The sequence below is a fragment of the Caretta caretta genome, chromosome 4 (genome assembly GCF_965140235.1).
Source record: "Caretta caretta isolate rCarCar2 chromosome 4, rCarCar1.hap1, whole genome shotgun sequence".
NCBI classification, from domain to species: domain Eukaryota; kingdom Metazoa; phylum Chordata; order Testudines; family Cheloniidae; genus Caretta; species Caretta caretta.
Window position 1 is genome coordinate 47,620,281 of NC_134209.1, and position 21,555 is coordinate 47,641,835.

The 21,555-nt window shown below is 39.4% G+C and overlaps 1 long non-coding RNA gene across 1 annotated transcript in view; it reads right to left on the reverse strand.

The window, feature by feature from the left end:
• Window positions 1–11,959, reverse strand: part of LOC142071855 (uncharacterized) — a 41,297-nt gene extending 29,338 nt beyond the window's left edge. Inside the window, exons 1-2 of the long non-coding RNA XR_012668070.1 lie at window positions 11,838–11,959; window positions 8,809–8,927 (exon numbers count right to left, since the gene is read on the reverse strand). This is a non-coding gene — a long non-coding RNA (uncharacterized LOC142071855). The remainder of the gene's footprint in view (window positions 1–8,808; window positions 8,928–11,837) is intronic.
• Window positions 11,960–21,555: the final 9,596 nt, after the last annotated feature.

Sequence of the window (21,555 nt, forward strand, 5' to 3'; positions counted from 1 at the left end):
ACCCAACGCTCATTTCCTTGGCAGGAGCACAGTGGGGGCAGGGGGACTGCAGATGGAAGGTGTGGGGCGGGACTCCCATTTGATGTGGTCCAGGGCCCCACAGAAGCTTAATCTGCCTTTGACTAGAAAAATATAAAATTAACATGGCACACATTAAATGGATTAAAAGCTGGCTAACTAATAGGTCTTAAAATATAACTGTAAACAGGGAATCATGGTTCTAGTGAGATCCGGCAGGGATAAGTTCTTGGTTCTATGCTACTTAACATGCTTATCAATAACCTGGAAGAAAACAATCACTGATAAAGTATGCAGATGGCACAAAAATTGGTAGAGCGGTAAATAATGATGAGGACAGATCACTAATACAGTAAGATCTCAATTGCTTGAGCACAAAAACACATGGGTTTAATATGGGTAAATGTATGTATCTAGAAACAAAGCATATAGTGCTACTCTCAGGATGGGGGACTGTCCTGGGTAGCAGTGACTCTGAAAAACATTTGAAGCTTATCGGGGATACTCAGCTGAATAGGAGTATCCAGTACACCTTATTTCCAGTCTGAATTTGTCTAGCTTCAGCTTCAGTCCCTGGATCATGCTATACCTTTTTCACCTAGATTGAAGAGCCCATTATCAAATATTTGTTCCCCATGTAAGTACTTATAGACTCTAATCACATCACCCCTTATCCTTCTTTTTGTTAAGATAAATAGATTGAGCTTTTCATGTTTATCACTATAAGGCATATTTTCTAATCCTTTAATCATTCTTAAGGCTCTTATCTGAAACCTCTCCAGTTTATCAACATCCTTCTTGAATTGAGGGCATCAGAACTGGACAAACTATTCTAGCATTGGTTGCAGCAGTGCCAAAAATGGAAGTAAAATATCCTCTCTACCCCTATATGAGATCCCCCTGTTTATGCATTCCAGGATTGCATTAGCTATTTTGCCCAATGCATCACACTAGGAGCTCATGTTCAGCTGGTTATCCACAACAACCCCCAAAACTTTTTCAGAATCCTACTAGAAGTGAATGAGACCCTTTAGGTGTGTTTTTCTTTGGGGGGAGGTGATTTTTTTTTTTTTGAGAGTCTTCCCTTGCTTCTCTAATCTCCCCAAACCCTTCTCAGAAAACAGTGTACTGGGAGGGGACGGTTAATAAATGAAGAATATAGTAATCAGCGTTTAATGAAAGTCAACAATTGCCCAAGGCCACCAAAGAATTATTTGAAATATCAGTTATCTCCCTATCCTAGGTAGGGCGAAGTAACTTAGAATGGCATTGGGGAAGATTGTGTGTGTGTGTGTGTGTGTGTGTGTGTGTGTAAGTAAAATAACGTTCTGGATAACAGTTTATTATGGAGAAATAAACACCTAAAGCTAGGTCATAATTTAGAAAATCATTGAAGCATGTGCTTAAACATCTTTCCTCAATGGGGATGCTTACCTGAATTAGGGCCTTAGGCCCACAAAATTTGCAGGCAAAAACAGTGGCGGTGGCTGTACATAATTGTTTGCCATTTTGATTTTTCATGAATGCTTGTCTTCCCCACACAACAGCTTATTTGAGAAACTCAATCTCCCTCCTCTATATATGCACTGCCGTAGGTACAACAGAGCACCTCTTTTTTTAAAAAAAAGAAGTGCTTGTAGGTGTATAACAATAATTGTATGATAAAATACTGCCTAAACTGATTAGCTAAATTGTAGCTCTCAAGTAACCGAGTCTGAAGCCTCTTACTCTCCATCCTACTCAGCCTGCAGAAATAAAAATACATTCACTTTACATGATTAAGAAGTTTTATTAACTAATCTATGAACAAAGGCACATGTGAATCAAAAGTATCCCTGGTTTTTGTACCCAGTCCTACCCTTTCTGGCTCTTAAATGAACCGTCAAGTCATGAAAATACTCTATGCCATAACAACCAGTCTCTGGAAAACAAACAAAATCAAAACTTTATAAAAAAGATTAAAGCAATTCATTGATTATGTAAAACTGTCACCAAAGGACCTAGTGGTAACTGAATGTGTTTGACATCAGTCACCCTCCCTTGGGTAAATTTGCTACAAACAATCACAGCAGAACTTCAAAAAACAAATCAACCAAAAGTCAGTTACAAATTTCTAAAGTAGTGATTAACCAAAAATTGTAATCTGAGATTGAAAGAAGTGGCTACTGTGTACACTGACCCTTATCCTGGCATACATTTTAAAAAGAGGCACCAGTTACTGTATGAAGTATGTGCCACATGGACAGAAAGGGTTAAGCATCCTGCAGGATAATTGACCCAGGTTTAGTCTTTAGGTAGATAACATTTGTATTTTTTTTTCTGTTTACATATATATTGTTAGAGGTTAACAGTGTAATCAAACAGTCCCTGTGTATGCTGTATTTTGTTAATTCAAAGATCAAAAGGAAATCTTATTAAATGAACTGTAAACATAGTAATATTACTGTATTCATCTCTCATTGAAATGTATAGCAAATCACCTGTGAATGATGGAAAAAACAGGCAATTGCCTTATGTTAATCCCTGTAGCTAATTACTGGTGATACAAAGGAAATAGGTCTACTTCAAAGTCTCCACAATCACCTAAGGACTCCAAGCTGCCAAGAGAAGGCCTGGAACTGTACAAAAAACACCTGGGTCCTGATCCTTTTTATCTCAGATCTTCTTAATGCTTCATGTAGGGGAAGCTTAAGTCTGAAGACTGAGATCTCCAGTCCCACCTGGATCACCGTGAATATGGACATTGGACTATAACTTGTGTACTAATTCTGAAACAACTCTTTGCAACTACAAAGCTCACCATCTCTACTGTGAATCTGATCTCAGAACTGTATTCATGTCTGTATGTATATTGATCTTTTAGCCAATACTCTGTCTCTTTTCTTAATAAAGTTTAGTTTAATTAATAAGAATTGTCTTAAGTGTGTATTCGGGTAAGATCTGGAATATTCATTAACCTGGGAGATAATGTCTCCGATCCTTTGGGATTGGTAGAACTTTCTTATATGACGAATAAGATTTTCAGTAATCCTCATCATATTTGCCTTGGGTGTCTGAGTGGAGGCCTACGACTGGGTAACTTTAAGGGAATTGTTTTGTTGGTTTCTGGGTAACCAATAAGGTATTATAGAAGCTGTTTTGTGCTGTCTTGGTAAATCTAAGTATTGGAATATCTACCAGCTATGGAGATTGCCTACCCCATCCTTTCACCCTAATTGAGTAACCTTAGTGTGGCTCCTTGGGACCCCAGTCACAACATCATAAGGATATGAAGCTTTATAATTGTAATAATCCATAACAGGTATTTCACAGTAGAAGAGCATTGAGTGGGAAGGCATCAAGAATAAAAGAAAGGCAAGATCCTCAGTTGGTGTATAGAGAATCTCCTGTTTACACCAACTGAAGCGTTAATAAAGGATTGGATAAACACATGCAAAGTAATAAGGCAAGGAAAAATTTAAGTGAGATGTAGGGGGATTGTTTTAATCATCTATGAAGTGTCTTCTAGCCCTAATCTCTCCTATATACTGGCTTGATTTTTAAAGTTATTTTGCCTTAAATTCAAAAATCACTGATCATATCAATTGCAGATATTTTTCCCCACAGCATTAGGGATATGGGTGAGAACCTCAGCTGCTGTAGTGAAGTAATAAAGATATGCCGGTTTATACCACTGAGGATCTGGGACTCTTCATGCGTGATTTTACTTCACTTTATTTCTGAAAATCTTTTTATGTTCATATGCTGCAATGAGTATATACAAAAATACTAGGAGGAAGTACAAAACAGGTGAGCATGGTTCTGTGTTCACTTATAAAAATTTTACACTGGGGTAACTTAACTGACTTCATTAGATTATTCCTGATTTAGGGCCAGGTATGACACATCCTGCATGCTCACCCAAGGGAGTAAGCAGACATTAGGCATTCTCTTGCTCCTCTGCATCATGGCAGAGGAAAGTAGCTTCCTCAGGTATGCTACTCCACCTCCTGCATAGGTGGGTGGGTGGGTGAAATGGAAGAACCTTGATTTCACTCCTCCAAGCTCCAATATATCAGCCACCAAGGAGCTGGAACCCAGGAGAAATAATTTGTATCGGTACTATAGGTTAGGGAAGACCACCTTCCCTCTTCCCCAAACCCAAGAGCAAGGGCTGGAACCCCTGAGTTAGCATCTGGTTCTCCACTTGTTTCTGGGGCAGCGTAGCTTCCCACTGTGCCTTGCTCAGAGCTGGTGGCAAAGATGTACACCAGTGTAACAGAGCAGAATCAGGCCCATTGATTTGGCACCTGTACATGGTAAAATAGCAAACTTCAAAATGCCTTTATAAGTGGGTGTTGCTTTTAAAAAAAAAGACACTTCTATTATATTTCTCTGGAAAAAAATTTTAATTTAAACAAAATGAGCAATTTTGAGGATAATTAAGTAATATAGCTAATAAAAATCATAATGCAATTTTAAGCTACAATGAGTTGAATAAAATATGGCACAGGAGCTTGCATTTTTATTAAATTAATCAATCTTTCTAATGACTTATTGAATATCTTGGGTATTCTGCACATGCTAAAAATGGATCCCTATGGTTATATTGTTATATGCTTTAGCAACCTCTTCTAATAGCAGTACTTCACTGACAAAGAATTATACTTTCCCCTCCCTCCTTAACCACTTCTTGAATATTGCAGCACATGTGATTTATGGCTGAAAACAATGTAACCAATTTAACACATTGCTCTGAATAGAAGATCAACATTTACATTTTTCCTTGCATACAGTACTACCTGCCAATATAACAACTTCTCTATGCACAAACAATTTCCTTTGTATGAACTTTTTCCTGGTATCATGATGCAGACAAATATTCCCATTTTAAATACCTACCCTAAACGCACATCTTGTGCCATACATTAAGACAATAAGACAAATTCTGCTCTTACGTACATAAGTACAACTTTCCCTTAAAGATTAATGTGGCCAAGTATATGCATTACATGGGGGTCAATTCTCATTCTGCTAACAAGCCAGAAAAATATTTTCCTCCTTATTCATTGTTCAGCATAGGAATTGAGTTACTTGAAGTTTTTGTATGCGTGTCTCAGTTACTACAATGTAATCTCATTGCCTTCAAGTTCTTCAAACCCATTGGGCAGCACACGTGAAACTGAGAGCAGAATTTGAAAATGGTGTGTGTGTGTGTGTGTACAGACTAACATGGCTGCTACTCTGAAACCTGTGTGTATAGTGTAACTGGGGGCATGATTTTGCCTGCAGCAATTGTATTACCACCATGAGTAGATAGAGGCTAGAATGAGTCCTAGTCACCATTGATAAGAGAGCTATTGGGGGCCTCTCTTACAGACCTCTCCATTGTTTTTTCTCCTAAAACAGGCCATTGGGATCTCTTTCCCTCTCACAGTGGGCCTGCCACCAGAGGAGCGAGCATAGTGCCTCTGTAACAGCAGCATTAGGTAGATGTTGGCACGATCACGACAAATAATTCTGTCACCAGTTTAAGTCACTGTCAGGGAAAGACCAGTTATATACTACTCTCCCATTTGCCCACAGGGAGCCTGAAGTCAAGGAACTGGCTTTGCCTGGTCCTGGCCTAAATATCTGCTATAGCACTTCACTGATTGCTGCTTCACTGAACTAGAGGACTTGAACATTTTCTGTCAATGTGGATTTGCGTGTGTATGGTTTAGTGACATAAATTAGTCATGTCTACCCTATACACACACACACACACACACACACACCAATATCCAAGCCATAATGAAGATTAAGGACATCTTGACCCATACTCTTCCAATGAAAGTGTATTAATATTGTGCAAAATTAGATCAATGCCAATGTATTGCATTGGCATATTTCATACATATCTCAAAGAATTTAATGTGCTACAATATAAAAAGGAGAGAATACATTATAATTCACACTGTTTTATTGACACTTAAAATATAATATGACAGTAAGTGAAAGTTGCAAGAAGCAATGTATTTAATGTAAACACAAACACTGGAGGGAGGAGACTATTATGCAGAGTTTTAAATTAACTTAAACCACTCAAATGAGACTGACATGATAAAAAGCCTAAAGAGGTGGGGTAATATTGTTGAGTTTCAATATTTCTCTTACCCCCAAACTGTCACATATTAATTTTTCTTATGGATAAAGGGTACAGGCTAAACAATGGAAAGGCTAAATATCTGTGCATTTTTAGTTGCTTGCTTATACTAAACATAGAGAAATTTGGGTATATCTTGCTATTTTGGTCAAACCAACAACATTGACTTTCATTACCCCAAGAAATAAAAGGTAGTTAGTAATGCCATTAGCTAATAATTTAACCTGAAAATTTATCATTTCCAAGACAAACAAAAAAGGAAGGGTGGGGATATGAGAGATTTCCTAATCTAAAACAAGGATATAAAATGCATTTACACTGAAGACCATTAGTCATTGCACCATGGCAAACTGCACTGCAGGAAATAGGATACTAGTTTATATCATAATGCATTTCATTCCAGAAATATACTGAGAAAAGTCCACAGCTGCTTAGTACTCCAACAGGGAACATTCATTATAATGGTACTGTACCTCCTGCAAAATGCAATTCTTTTCCGACTGGTGCACTGACCTTTACAAGCCTGTCCTACTATGTCAGAAGAACCTCTTTAATCTATAGGATCTAGATTTTGTTCTTAAACTCTCTGGGCCTGATTCCCCTTTGACTTCAGTCAAGTCTCCCCTGATCTGTGCTGGTGTAAATGAAAACAGAAATCAGACTATATGTAATATGTCTCTCTTACCCTTCTATACATCAGTGTCTCCTGTATGGTATTGCTAGGTCACCTCACATAAAAATGTCCAGGTGGATTTTTTGTTGTTGTTCTGTGTTTGTGTAGCTCCTAGCACAGTGGTCCATGACTGCAGGTCCTAGGTGCTATGATATGATACAAGTATAGCAGCACATGGGGGTTGTCTTCTGCCCCCAAGCTTTGTACGTTTCACATGCTGGTTTTATTTGGGGTTTTGTTGTTACTGTATCTGCTTATGAAAGTGGGGAATCTGACCTAAAATGTCTGAAATTATCCCCTTTTCAATGTCACATATGCAAACTAAATTACTTCAGCAGAAAGCAAGGCAGTCTGAAGTTATTTGTAAATGCTTGAACCAACTGAACTAGAACTGACCAATTTAATAAACCTTTGAAAAGATGTAATTCATACTTTAACCCTTTCAGACTGCCAGTGGATTAAAACATGATCTAACCTTTAAACAATACATTATTGAATGCATGTGCGTACATGAACAAAGCTGAAGGTGCGTTCACAACCCTTACTCAGCTGCACAGGAAAGTAAGAGTGAAATGTATCCCTTTTCTCCTCTGCTTAGTCCTGTCCAAATTGTAACTGGCTTTGGAGAGGAGAGCAGTTACCACTCATCCGATATTCCCCAAATGTGAGCAAGTGGGCAGGGAGAGAGGGGAACAGGGGTGTAGAAGGAGAACTGCCCTGGCTGGGGGCACAGAGAAGTGGACAGCTGCAAAGAGGAAGCAGAGAAATAAACTAAGCAACTAAAAGGGCTGATGGAATTTACTGTTCTTGCAGGACAATAAGAAACCAGGGAGGAACTGGGACTCTGAGTCACAATTTGTTTTCTAGGCTGCTCCTCGGGCAGCACAGCGACTCACTGCCTGTTACTTTGAATTCTGATTTAATACACTATCATGTGGCCTTGTGCTTAATCCTATTATTCCTAAATTGGAATCTTGATAATGGTCCTCTCTAGACGACCCCATACCTAATAAAACATCTGTGCAGCACATTTAAGGGGAGATGTCCTTTCTGTGTATACGCTATGGTGCCCATACAATAGATGGAAACTCTGGTTTGGATCATTAGTAAAGTGTGCTCCAGAATGAGACTCCCCTTTCCTCCTCCCAGTCCCCCATGGCCTTCTTAAACTATTGTGCCCTGAACTGGCAAAATGACTACAAAACTCACTGTGTGGCAGGCTTTTTCCCTGTATGCAGCTTCTAGTAGGAAGGCCAGCATATTGCCATAATGGATTAGCTCATTTGGTTTAGATTATTACACTTGACGAGCACTGTATAAATCCTTTAAGTTACTGCTTTAATCTCTGATATTTCAGGTGGCATGATTAATCACCTTCGGAAAAAATGAAAACTGTTGCAACTCCGTTTCCTTCATTCCTTGTTAACACAAGCCTGGCTGTCATAATGGCTTAGTGGTATTGTCATTCAGGAGATCTTGCATTTTGTCTTTAAGTCCCTTCTCTGGCAGGAAATGGGTGTGTTATGGAAGTTTATAAAGCACTTTAGGAACCTCTAAGGTGAATATAAATACAAACTAATATTTGTAAAGTTTGTACTCTTTGCTGAAACTATTGAATTCCTTATTGAATTCCTCCTCTTCTTTCCCCTGTGCAACCTTAATTGCTGGTTTATCCCTTATTACTGAATGTACACAGTTCCACTTATATTTCTGCAGTGGCTAGCAGATTTCATCATCTCACTTGAGTGTTCCTAAGTAAATATTGGGTTTCCCTCAGCTCCCAGTTTAAACAACACCCCTAAATATTCTTGATTCACTGCCCTTGAAAAGCGATTTGCTTGCCATTGTACCATTCTCACATTCTGAGAGATGCCTGGGACAGGTGCACAGATGACTTAACTTTGATATCATTCACTGGTATGCTACACCATATGTTGTATTTTTAACTGCCATTAATATTTATTATGGAGATAAATAAATTTGAAATACTTACTGGGTTAAGAACAATTGGAAAGAAAAGTTCCCCTCCCTGAATGCTTCTGTCTAGTTCTTCTGAACCACCAAGGAATTCTTTGTATGTGTGAACAGACCACAAGTTTGTTAGGGAAGTACCTGAGGAGATAACAATGAAAATCTATAAATGCATGTACATTTAGGATAGAATCAGTCTACAAACAGTACCCCTAATTTCCACACTCCCCTGGAGTGTTAACAAAATGGATAATCGGGATTTAAAAGCCATTATGGGTAGTTCAATAGTTAAGCACATTTGGACTGGATTCACCTTTTGAGGTACAAAAGGGGGATAAACTGCAACCTCCTGAACCCACAAGGGCAGCTGCACCTGTGGGGACTCCTGAATGTGGAGAACAGGTTACAGTACTGCCAACTTCATGGGGGTCCAACCAGGATGCAGCATTTTTAATTTAGATCAGCCACCACATGAGGCTACCTAGAGTGTGTACTAAATCATTGTCACAAGTGCATACCCATCTACATACCTTGCCAGGTAGCTTGTACGAACTGTCAATGGAAGACAGACTTAGTTTCCTTCAGTGGAATGAGTCATGTCCATTCGTATGTACCAAAGTTACTTTTAAAAATGGCTATTTCCCATAATGTATGTGAACAGAATTCATGGCAAAGATAGAGCAAAGGGAGAAGAACTGCACAACCATCCCATAATATTAATGATTCAGAAAAATGCTGAAGAGTGGTGAGAATAGCTCCATGTCCCCACTGCACAGATTGAAAGAGAGGGATTGGATGTAGTGGGACTCCAATCTGCAGGTGGTGGACACATACACCCAATAATTAGTTAAAGGCAATTCTTTTACCTCCAAGGCAGTTCTATGAAGGAACACCTACAATCATGGTATCATGATTACGTATAGAGCAGCTTAGGTGTGTATGGCACATCTGTGCAAGAGAGGATAACACAAGTAAAACTCAAATTTATTTTTAAATAAAACTTATAAAATGACTACTTGTGAACTACTGAATAATACCACGAAAATCAGCGGCACTGCTATGGTACCCGCATGGCCCCACAGTATGCCAACATTTTTATGGCTGATTTAGAACAATGCTTCCTCAGCTCTCGTCCCCTAAAGCCCCTACTCTACTTGCGCTATATTGATGACATCTTCATCATCTGGACCCATGGAAAAGAAGCCCTTGAGGAATTCCACCATGATTTCAACAATCTCCATCCCACCACCAACCTCAGCCTGGTCCAGTCCACACAAAAGATCCACTTCCTGGACACTACAGTGCTAATAAACAATGGTCACATAAACACCACCCTATACCAGAAACCTACTGACCGCTATTCCTACCTGCATGCCTCCAGCTTTCACCCTGACCACACCACACGATCCATCGTCTACAGCCAAGCTCTGAGATACAACCGCATTTGCTCCAACCCCTCAGACAGAGACAAACACCTACAAGATCTCTGTCAAGCTTTCTTACAACTACAATACCCTCCTGCAGAAGTAAAGAAACAGATTGATAGAGCCAGAAGAGTTCCCAGAAGTTACCTACTACAGGACAGGCCTAACAAAGAAAATAACAGAACACCACTAGCCGTCACCTTCAGCCCCCAACTAAAACCCCTCCAACGCATTATTAAAGGATCTACAACCTATCCTAAAGGATGACCCAACACTCTCACAAGTCTTGGGAGACAGGCCAGTCCTTGCCTACAGACAGCCCCGCAACCTGAAGCAAATACTCACCAACAACCACATACCACACAACAGAACCACTAAACCAGGAACTTATCCTTGCAACAAAGCCCGTTGCCAATTGTGCCCACGTATCTATTCAGGGGACACCATCACAGGGCCTAATAACATCAGCCACACTATCAGAGGCTCATTCACCTGCACATCCACCAATGTGATATATGCCATCATGTGCCAGCAATGCCCCTCTGCCATGTACATTGGTCAAACTGGACAGTCTCTACGTAAAAGAATAAATGGACACAAATCAGATGTCAAGAATTATAACATTCATAAACCAGTCGGAGAACACTTCAATCTCTCTGGTCACGCAATCACAGACATGAAGGTCGCTATCTTAAAACAAAAAAACTTCAAATCCAGACTCCAGCGAGAAACTGCTGAATTGGAATTCATTTGCAAATTGGATACTATTAATTTAGGCTTAAATAGAGACTGGGAGTGGCTAAGTCATTATGCAAGGTAGCCTATTTCCTCTTGTTTTTTCCTACCCCCCCCCCCAGATGTTCTGGTTTAACTTGGATTTAAACTTGGAGAGTGGTCAGTTTGGATGAGCTATTACCAGCAGGAGAGTGAGTTTGTGTGTGTATGGGGGGGGGGGGGTGAGAAAACCTGGATTTGTGCTGGAAATGGCCCACCTTGATTATCATGCACATTGTAGGGAGAATGGTCACTTTGGATGAGCTATTACCAGCAGGATAGTGAGTTTGTGTGTGTGGTTTTTGGGAGGGGGGTGAGAGAACCTGGATTTGTGCAGGAAATGGCCCAACTTGATTATCATGCACATTGTGTAAAGAGTTGTCACTTTGGATGGGCTATCACCAGCAGGAGAGTGAATTTGTGTGGGGGGGTGGAGGGTGAGAAAACCTGGATTTGTGCTGGAAATGGCCCAACCTGATTATCACTTTAGATAAGCTATTACCAGAAGGACAGTGGGGTGGGAGGAGGTATTGTTTCATATTCTCTGTGTGTATATAAAGTCTGCTGCAGTTTCCACGGTATGCATCCGATGAAGTGAGCTGTAGCTCACGAAAGCTCATGCTCAAATAAATTGGTTAGTCTCTAAGGTGCCACAAGTACTCCTTTTCTTTTTACGAAAACCTCAGTTTCTGAAGCTACCTAGAAAACTACCTAGTTTGTCACTTTTGTAGAAGAACAGTTACACAGTTCTAATTGATTTTTGCTCTGATTCATCTTCAAAGCCTAGAAATATTTTACTAAAATTATCCCTGCCCCGTTTACAGCATTAAGCATATTCTACAGACATTTTTACCTTGAAGATACATTTCTTTGCAGTAATTGCAGCCACAAATTCCCTTGATCAGCAGTTCTCAGCAAAGGGAGGAAGGGGCTATGACCCGGAGATCGTTTATGTAGCTGGGAAAGGAAGTGAGGGAGGAGATAACACTTCTTTACACAAAGGGTATCCTTTAGACACCCACATTCCTTATGCAGCGGCAACACTTATCAATCCTTAACAAGCAGAAGGGAAGGGAGAGGCATAGCACTTTATCTATCAAGAGCAGAAACAGTGCCTGCCCGTGTTTCTACTCCCTAATATCATGTCAGCACACCAGCGGTTTTTCAGGTCTCTACTTAACCCTTATATATCCCAACAAATCAATCCAGTCTTGTCCAGTTAGGGAGCTTCTGACAACGGGAATGATCACGGTGAAGCTGAACATATAGACTATGGATTCTTTATTCTTTGATGTATTTAATACTAACATGGATATATTAGTGTTCACAATAAAATGTGGATATTGCCATCATATTATTACATCCAGGTAAAGAAAATATTTCAGTTCATGAAACTGCTCTGTCCCCTTTACCTCTTCTTTTTAAATTCCGTTTCACCACACAAAAAAGGTCTTCAACCAGGTAGTTAGCTAGTCAGAGTCTTCCCTTAAAATAATTTCATATATTTCATTAATCTTTTTCTAATGTTACAGTCACAGATAAATCAGTGGGGAGACAGGAATCCAAGAGTAGAAATAAATGTCTTTACATCTTTAATAACAACATCACATGTGGCTTACTTCAGAGATTAGCACTGAGGTCAATGTTATTCAATATATTTATAAATAACCTGAAGGATAAACTTGGTAGTTAGGTGCTTAAATGTGCTGGTGACAATACTTTATTCGGGTTAGTGAAAATTTCAGGATTATGAGGACTCTTAAAAGGATTTCATAAAAAGGGTGGTCTGTATTAAATCTGCTGTAATTTTGCCCAGTGACAATAAGAGCAAATTAATTCATATTGGAAAAACAATGAACATTTCACACATATTAGGTGAAACTTCTAGGTTACAGATCTAGGAGTCACTGCTGAAAATTCAGTGAAGTCACCTGCTTCATCTTAGGGAAGCAGGCTAATAGTGTGTTTCTATGGGTCAATAAAGGGTGAGATAGTATAAATCAATGGTGCCTGCTCACCTTTGAAACAGCATTCAATTTTGGTCATCACACCTGAAAGATCATTTTATTTTTCCATCTCTTAGCTTTTTCTATTTATATGTCTATAATGGGATATGGGCAAACAGTAGCTGAAATAGAAAAGTTCCAGAGATGGAAAAATAAAATGAATAGAGGCATGGGTTAGTGGAGACATATATAAGGAGAGATGAAAAATGCTCCTATGAGTTACCCTGCTGCAAAGAGAAAGAAGGAACATGAAAAGGATATACAAAATGATAAATGGCATAGGGAAAGGCAACTGAGTCCCATACTCACCCTGTCCCAAAGCAAGAACAAATGCGGAAAATAATATGATTATAATGGAATATGTATTTTACACAGTGTCCAATCAACCTGTGGAATTCATTTACTTGAGAAATTATTTAGGCAAATACTTGAACACCACTTTTAAAAGGATGAGACATTTATAAGAACCTACAATTGTTGCTTCACTGGGCAAGTCAGAAAGTTGTTTATCTAAAGATAAGTGACATGTCTCCCTCTCAAAGTATCAGTTACGGCATGACTATTTTCAGACCTAAAACTCCCCATTCACCTTTTGTATTTTGAAATCTTTTCTCCAGTTCAGGAAAGTAGAGGCCGAGACTCCAGTGAATTTATTTTTTTAATTTTGCAGCTCGACATTCTATATAACTCACAAGTGAAGCTGATTTGAATATTTTGTTAGAGATTTGGAAGAAATGAGACCGATAGAATATTTTTTTTTAAGTTAATGTTTAAAAACAAATTTACACAAGTTAAGAGGGAAGGTACTGTACATCTGGAGTCAGGCTTGGGTTATGGGGGATTGCAAGTATTGGTTACAAGGTTCACGAGGTACATATATACACCTCACATAACCAGCATAGATACAGACTGGGGTATGGGAGTTTTTAAAGGCTCAGTGGATAGATGGGCTCGAGTACGCCACCCCATGGAATATATTAAGAGTCCAAGTCAGTATTGGTGTAGAGAATAAGTACATGGGTGGGGTGCGTCCCTCGGTTCGTCAGGGGAGGAAGTGGATTATTTACCTAGTCAGCGTTCTTGGTTACTCGACCTGGTACTGGCAGTGTCCTGTGATGTGTTCTGTGTAGATGTCTCTGGACCACCTGATGGTGTCAGACATCATGAGCGGTCTCATGAGCCGGACGTAGCGGTACAAGGTCTCCCAGACCAAGTGAGGAAAGCTGTGTGAAAGGAGTTTGCAAACAGAGTTGGTTGAAAAAAATGATACAAACAAATTCATCCAGCTCTATCAAGCTGCTATAATTTGATGGTGTCTTCTCCAGCTATAGTTGGACCAAAACCACACACCAGCCTCAGGTCCCCTCTAGAACCCATTTCATAGAATATCAGGGTTGGAAGGGACCTCAGGAGGTCATCTAGTCCAACCCCCTGCTCAAAGCAGGACCAATCCCCAATTTTTGCCCCAGATCCCTAAATGGCCCCGTCAAGGACTGAACTCAACTCTGGGTTTAGCAGACCAATGTTCAAACCATTTGCCTTATCTGTAAAATGGGGGCAAATATCATAATATTAAATCTAATAGACTTTGCAAGATCAGGCAAACCTCCCCCATTTGCCTGATCTTGCAAAGTCTATTAGATTTAATATTATGATATTTACCCCCATTTTACAGATAAGGCAATCAAGTATGAGAAGGGATAAGTGTCATGGTTAGAATTCCAGAGCAAGTCAGTAAAAGACCTAGGATCAGAATCTGGGTCTCCTGATTCCCAGACCTATGCCTAATCAACTAGAAGAATGAAGCACTGAAAAGTACTTATCCTCCATAATCTTTAGTCTTCTCCATCTGTAAAATGACTATTACAATAACTATTTACTAGGAATTATACCACTCTTCTGAATAAAGTGACTGTAGTTATGATTGGCATTTTTTCATTGGGGAATCCTTCCCCACTCCTTGACTGGCACATTCACGCAATTTCCAGTCAGAATCTGGCCTTAATGTCAGAGTAGATGAACATAGAAGTAAGGGCATCAGGAGGCATTACTTGAGCTAAGGGTCAAACATTTAGTACATGGCAAAAAAACCCCAAAAAACTGTAGTTCCATTAAAATAGTTTCCATAATTTACAGAGTGACACCTGTACATTTCATTGCTTTGGTAAGTGTTTTTAAATGTATTTTTCTTGTGTAATATTTGTTATGATGCTTTATCATTATTAGCCAACTACCATATATAGGCTAAACCCTGGCTGCTTTGTGACACTCTTGAAATACAAAGCAGATGTAAAGTCATTTTAACCAGCTCCTTGTGGATTCCCTTGGCATGGGTGATGTGAACAATTGAGAATGTCCTCCTAAAATGACGCACAACTTTCAGGAGTCGTTGGCTGGTGTGTGTGGTTTTTATTTGTTTAGTTTTGGTTGGTTGGTTTGGGGGAGGGGTGCTTTTGTTTGTCTGTTAATGTGCTGGAATTCAGTTTCACAACTGATTATTGTATCCTAACTTTAAGAGAAAATTCTTAGATGAAGCAATCAATGAAAAAGTATTAACTCCTCAGAAAAAGAAAGCATTACTTGAAGACCATATAAAACTGTGTGATCACTCTTGCTTTTTGTCATAGTATTCATATGCTAAATATAGAAAGCAAATATGGTGGACGTAAAATCTTGGCTGAAAGGTAAATAAGGGTATACATAATTTAATGATATTTTATCTGTGTGATAGAACTTACCTTAAAATCCCAGATTGAAAGTGAAGTTGAGTTTCAAGCAATGCCTATAACATAAGAAATAAAGTTTACAACAGAATCCAAGTCAAAATTTTATACTGTTCATGTAAAAATCTCCCTGTAATAATATTTTAAATTTAATTCTTAAGGTAGCTACATTCATAACTTTATTTATTAAAAAAGAGAGGCTATATAGTGTAAATTTTATCCATCTGAGCCCCTTCTCATGTGAATCGTTCTATTAACTTCAAATAAGCTGCACAGTGAATAAAGGTTGCATAAGGCCCAGATTAGTAGCATACTTTGACAAATTTCAAAGCATAAAAAAAATCTTGATCAATATAGTTTTATTTTAGCTTTTCATTACATCAACACTGAAAACAGAAAATTAAAGAAACAGATAAGAGATACTTAATATTCACTGCTGAGAATCTACCAGTACCTGTATTTGCTTCACAGAGAATAACTGGAATGTTCTGGGGTCATATGACCAAACTTCCAATTTAAATGAACTGCTCTGAGTGGGCAGAGGTCAAGAGTTCTAGTTTTCCAAGTCACTGTTATCATCTTGGACAAGGGACTATACCACCACCCCAGTGCCTGCCTGGCTTTACCCTATGTATAACTTGTGTGCAGCTGCAGCCGCTATGGGTCTTACACTGCTGAGAGAGACCTTATTCTACTCATTCCATTTCATGACAATAAAACGGAAGCATATTTTCTTAATAAATAAATGACAATGAAGAAATCACAAAGAAAAGACTTTGAGCTTCATCCTGACTAAGATTTTCTATGATGATAAGATTTGCACCATCATATTACAATCACCTAGAGCATTTTTATCCATAACTGTTTTCATCAAGATTAATCTACAGAGCTTTTTCACCAGCCAGTTCCATCACTGGTCTCAAATAGAATATGCAAAGTAATTTACATTAATAAACCACAACCAGACAATTAAACAGACTTTCTACTCAGCAATGAAAGCAGGAAAATATGAAGTGTTGACTTTCTGTTCAAAACTTCAGCAGAAATGATCAAACTGTTTCCAAGACATCCAATTTAAAAAGCTGTAAAAATAACTTAACTGCAAAGGTTTCGAAATGTGCAACCTACCTTACTGATTTGATTGGTTCCATCGTATTCTACAACAAAGCTAAGGGGATTGCAAAAATAATAATAATAAAAAATCATTCCCCAAGCCACACAACTGGGAATTGTATGGAGAATTCTTTGAATTTGTGGTACAAGACAACTAAGGGTATATTTAATCACTTTGCAATTTTGGCTGCTACATCATTTGTATCTTGAGGCACTGCCTTGGAACCAGATTGTTTGTGGCCCCAATGAAGGAGTGGGAATGGAGAGCACATAAGGACCAAAGCATGGTAGGAGACCCTCAGACTGCCCCTCCTTGTATTCCCCAGAAGTTATGGTTGTGCTTCCCTTTCACACTGCCACAAGTTAGTGCTCAGCATCGATACAGTAATCTAGAACAGGGATTCCAAAAGAATACACTCTTATGTAGATTCGATGAAAAAAATTGAAGGCCAAAAGGGACCATTAGATCAGTGGTTCTCAACGAGGGGTACGTGTACCCCTGGGGGTATGCAGAGGTCTTCCAGGTGGGATATCAACTCATCGAGATATTTGTCCAGTTTTACAACAGTCCACATAAAAAGCACTAGCAAAGTCAGTACAAACTAAAATTTCATGCAGACAATGACTGGTTTATACTGTTCTATATAATATATCAGCAGTTCTCAAATTGTGGGTTAGTTCATTTTAATGGGGTCACAAGGGCCAGAGTTAGAGTCGTTGGGCCCGAGGGCAGAAAGCCAAAGCCCAAGCCCCACTGTGCAGGGCTGAAGCCAAAGACTGAGTTTTTAAGTGAGGTGAAACTTGGGGTACGCAAGACAAATCAGACTCTTGAAAGGAGTACAGTAGTCTGGAGAGGTTGTGAACCATTGCATTAGATCATCTAGGCTGACCTGTATAGCACTGGACATAAATTATTGGATTCAAAAATTCTGTGTTTAACTAAAAAGTGTAGCTTCCAGGAAGGCTTTATCTGAAGACAAAAGTCTGATCAACATTACAACATTTCAAATAGAAAGTCTCTCTCATATCATCAAAAATCACATATCTTTATAGACCCACAGTCCTTGAATAAAACAAAATATTCCATAATACTTCCAATCATTCCCCATCCTACTTGTACCTTAACTCTCCTTTAAATCCAGAAAAAACAGATGGAGCATACAATGCAATTTGTTCAGTATTGTTAGAAGCTGAATATGCAATCTTTATTTGGTATTAACATAAGTGTCCAAAATATGAGTTTCTACTATATAGATAACACCTAAATTCAGCCCCTAATGCTTGTTCTGACGTGAACTGCACAGACAATATTTCAGTGACTTAAACTGTTGAACTAAAAAATTGGATACAATCAAAACATCACAATTACCAGAAGATCATGTCATAGATTAAGGGCTGGACCGAGTTTACACTCTGACCCAGGTCTGCGGCAGGGCAGAGAGGCACCAGCCCTTAGTAATGGAACATGCTCTCTCCCCAGCACACAGGGAGAATGTGTATAATGCATCACCACCAGGAGAAGATATGGAGATAGATGCAGCAACATTGGCTCTCTCTTTCTTCCCAAATCCCTTCTGAATGTTTTCCAGCCCTAAGGGAGTTCGGAGGGTCAGTCCCACAGACACTGAAATAGTTCATGTTCCTTATACAGAGGATGGAAAGAATATGTGGGGGAATAATTCCTTGCTTCTTCCCTCTGCTCACTCACCCACGGACCAAAGTCAATCTAGCCCTTAATATATGATCTTGAAGCCCTTTCCTAAGCAGGAATATTTAAACCAATAGCGATACTCCCTGCAGCATGGTAGTCACCCGCTTCTGCCCAGGGCTAAGGCTGTGAGAGAGTGGCTGCTAGGGAAAGCAGCAAGCCTCAGCTATTGGGGAAACAGCGGCAGCTGCGGCCACACCCCAGTCAGGGCCCAGCTGGCCTTTATAAGAGGGCAGTAGGCCAAAAAGACACAGTCTCTCTCTCTCTCTCAATGTTGAGAGGGAGGGGCTGACTGCTGGGAGCTGAGCAGGGTACCTATCAGTGCAGCGGGGCTGGGGAAAGGCCAGAGGAGCTGCGGAGCTCCGGCCTGGGAAACCCCCAGGCTGCAGGCCTTGATGAAGGCCTGGGAAAAGGGTACTGGGGTTGCAGAGGGCAGCCCAAGGGTAGGCAGGTCCAAACCCTCCTTGCTGATGATGAGTGGCAAATATACTGCAGTCTGCCCCAGGGAGCGGGGGCTAGATGATGACTGACAGTAATTAGTGGATGCAAAGCAAAAATGTAGAAGGAAAACACAGTGGATTCATTCAGGGAAAAACTTTCAACATAAAAGAAACAAGATAAAATACTTCTTAAAAGAAGTATGAGCTAATTAGAATGCTAGTGGATTAATTTAACTAAAGAACATCTGTTTGTACATGTCTCTCTGAGATCTAATGTGAAGATTGTACCCACTCTTCTTAGTTTCCTGATTTCTATTTGACTTAGCCACACAGCATTCTTTTTGCTTTATTGCAAGATTCTCCACATTTTCCTTCCATATTGAATGTTTTAAGAACTTTAAATGGTTTATATCTTAATCTGTTTTCTCCACAAACTAAGAAGGTTGGGATTGTTCCCCCTCCCTCTATTTTACGAGACAGCCAATTAGTAGCGACAACTCTGAAAAGCCTGGCAGAAATTTATCAATCAGTTGTATCTGTGGCTTGCACATTACAAATGAGTAAATATTCTAATGTCACTGGATTGAATTTAAAAAAATAAACTGTACATTCTGGTATATGTCAGTCTGGTTTGATGCTTATACTTCCTTAGATTTGAGGGACTTTATAATTGCTAAATCTTCTTCCTGGCCAGGATACTACAGCACATTTCTCTTTAGCAGACAGCATTTCTTTAATTCCTTTATCTAAGAGGCCTCATTATTCAACATTTATCTTTGTTTATCCAATAGTTAGCCATTTTCACTCTATTAATCCAAATACTTAAATCTAAATCTTTCTGTATGCCGCCTTCTTCTGGTTTGCTATTCCTCATTTACTGTGGTCTTCAAACTGAAATATCTTGCCTTCTAGCATCATCTTCTATGTCAGCCATAAACCATAAAAAATTAGTATTCTAACATTAATCCTTATAATACCATAGTGTATTTTTCCCATTTAGAAAGTTTTCTAGTTATCTGGTTGCCTTTTGTTCTCTACCTCTTCCTGATTCTCACTTTATGCCTTTTACTTTTACATAGTTAGCATCAATACATTAATGAACCTGTTGTCGCGTTAGTGGGCATTGTGTTAACTCCCACTGCAACATCCAGCTACCAGAGGGCTGAAGACCATAATCCCTCCAGCGAAGGTCAGGGGGACTGGTTCAGGACAGAGACAAATACTGAAGTTGAGTAGGATGTGGAGGCAGAAGCCTGGAATCTGGCTGTGGAGAGAAGCCCAAGCAGCTTGGAAGTAGGACTGAAGGGCTGACAGCCAGGCTGGGGAGCAGCTGGTTGCTGGCAAAGGGGGCCAGTGGTAGCTACAACTGGTGGACAGCCTGCAGTGTCCCGTAATAGTGGGGGCTGTATGGATGGGCCTGAACAACACTGCTGGTTATGGACAAAGGGCTGCAGGCTAACGTCTGGTTGCATCCAGGAAAGGGGTGTCTTAGAGTGAGAATCCCAGGCACTAGATGAGGATCCCCACTTTCAGACCTCTGTACAGGATTGTGATACTGTACATAGGTGCTACTAAAATAGAAACAAACTACAGTAATTAGTAATGCAGGTACTCATAATCAAGGAATGCTATGAGATTATTTAGGTTTTTAAAACTGTTCATTATAACTTATTTGAACAACATTGGACTCTGTTGCTTTCTGAACACTAGAAATGTATAGGACTATGTTGCATCCAACTGCTCCTCTGGTATTTTTATACCCCTTGGGACAGATTTATTTTGAAGGTGAATAGAAATTCTGCTTTACAAGAAGTAAGTGTAAGATCCCAACACATTAACTAGACAAGTGTGTAAACTTAACATTTACAAATAAAAACATTTTAAAACAAAATATTTGAAAACTAAGGGAAGTGGTAAGCTCAAGATATGGTTAATGAGACAGGTGACGCCTCTATGCATATTAGCTTAATATACTTTTCAAGTGTATTAAGCTAAACAGCCTGATGGCATTCTTAGTACACAGTCAGAGCGTCCACACAGGGTGTTAGTGCAAAGTAGCGAGCATGCTTTAAATCTACACTCTAGCAAACTCGCACTAAATTCCTTGGGTAGGTCAGCCCTAAATTGGCTGTTGTGTACTGAAGAATCACAAAGCACCAACCTTGAATTCCATAGAAATTCCTTAACTTTTATTAAAAACAAACCAAAAAAACAAGCACAGAAACTCTGAGGATTTTAAGAGATAGAAAGCAGCAGTCTAACAAGCTCTTTGTTCAGCAACGTCTCCAGATTTTGACAGAGGCAGAGAAGAATATTACGGGCAAAAATGTACATATTTTGTCCATTTTAGACAACAGGAATACAAAGCACAAATGATGTTTAAACTAACTCATCTGCAACAGACTCAGACATAGCCCTTTGGGGGTAGATTACAATATTGTGCAGAACACATATCTAACAGTGTTCATATGACAAAAAATCCCTTCTAGAAATAGCCTATAGATAATATTTTGGACCATTTGTGTGGGGTTGGGGATCCCGCACACCCTCTGCTAACCCCACTGTCAGTATATTTATGTGC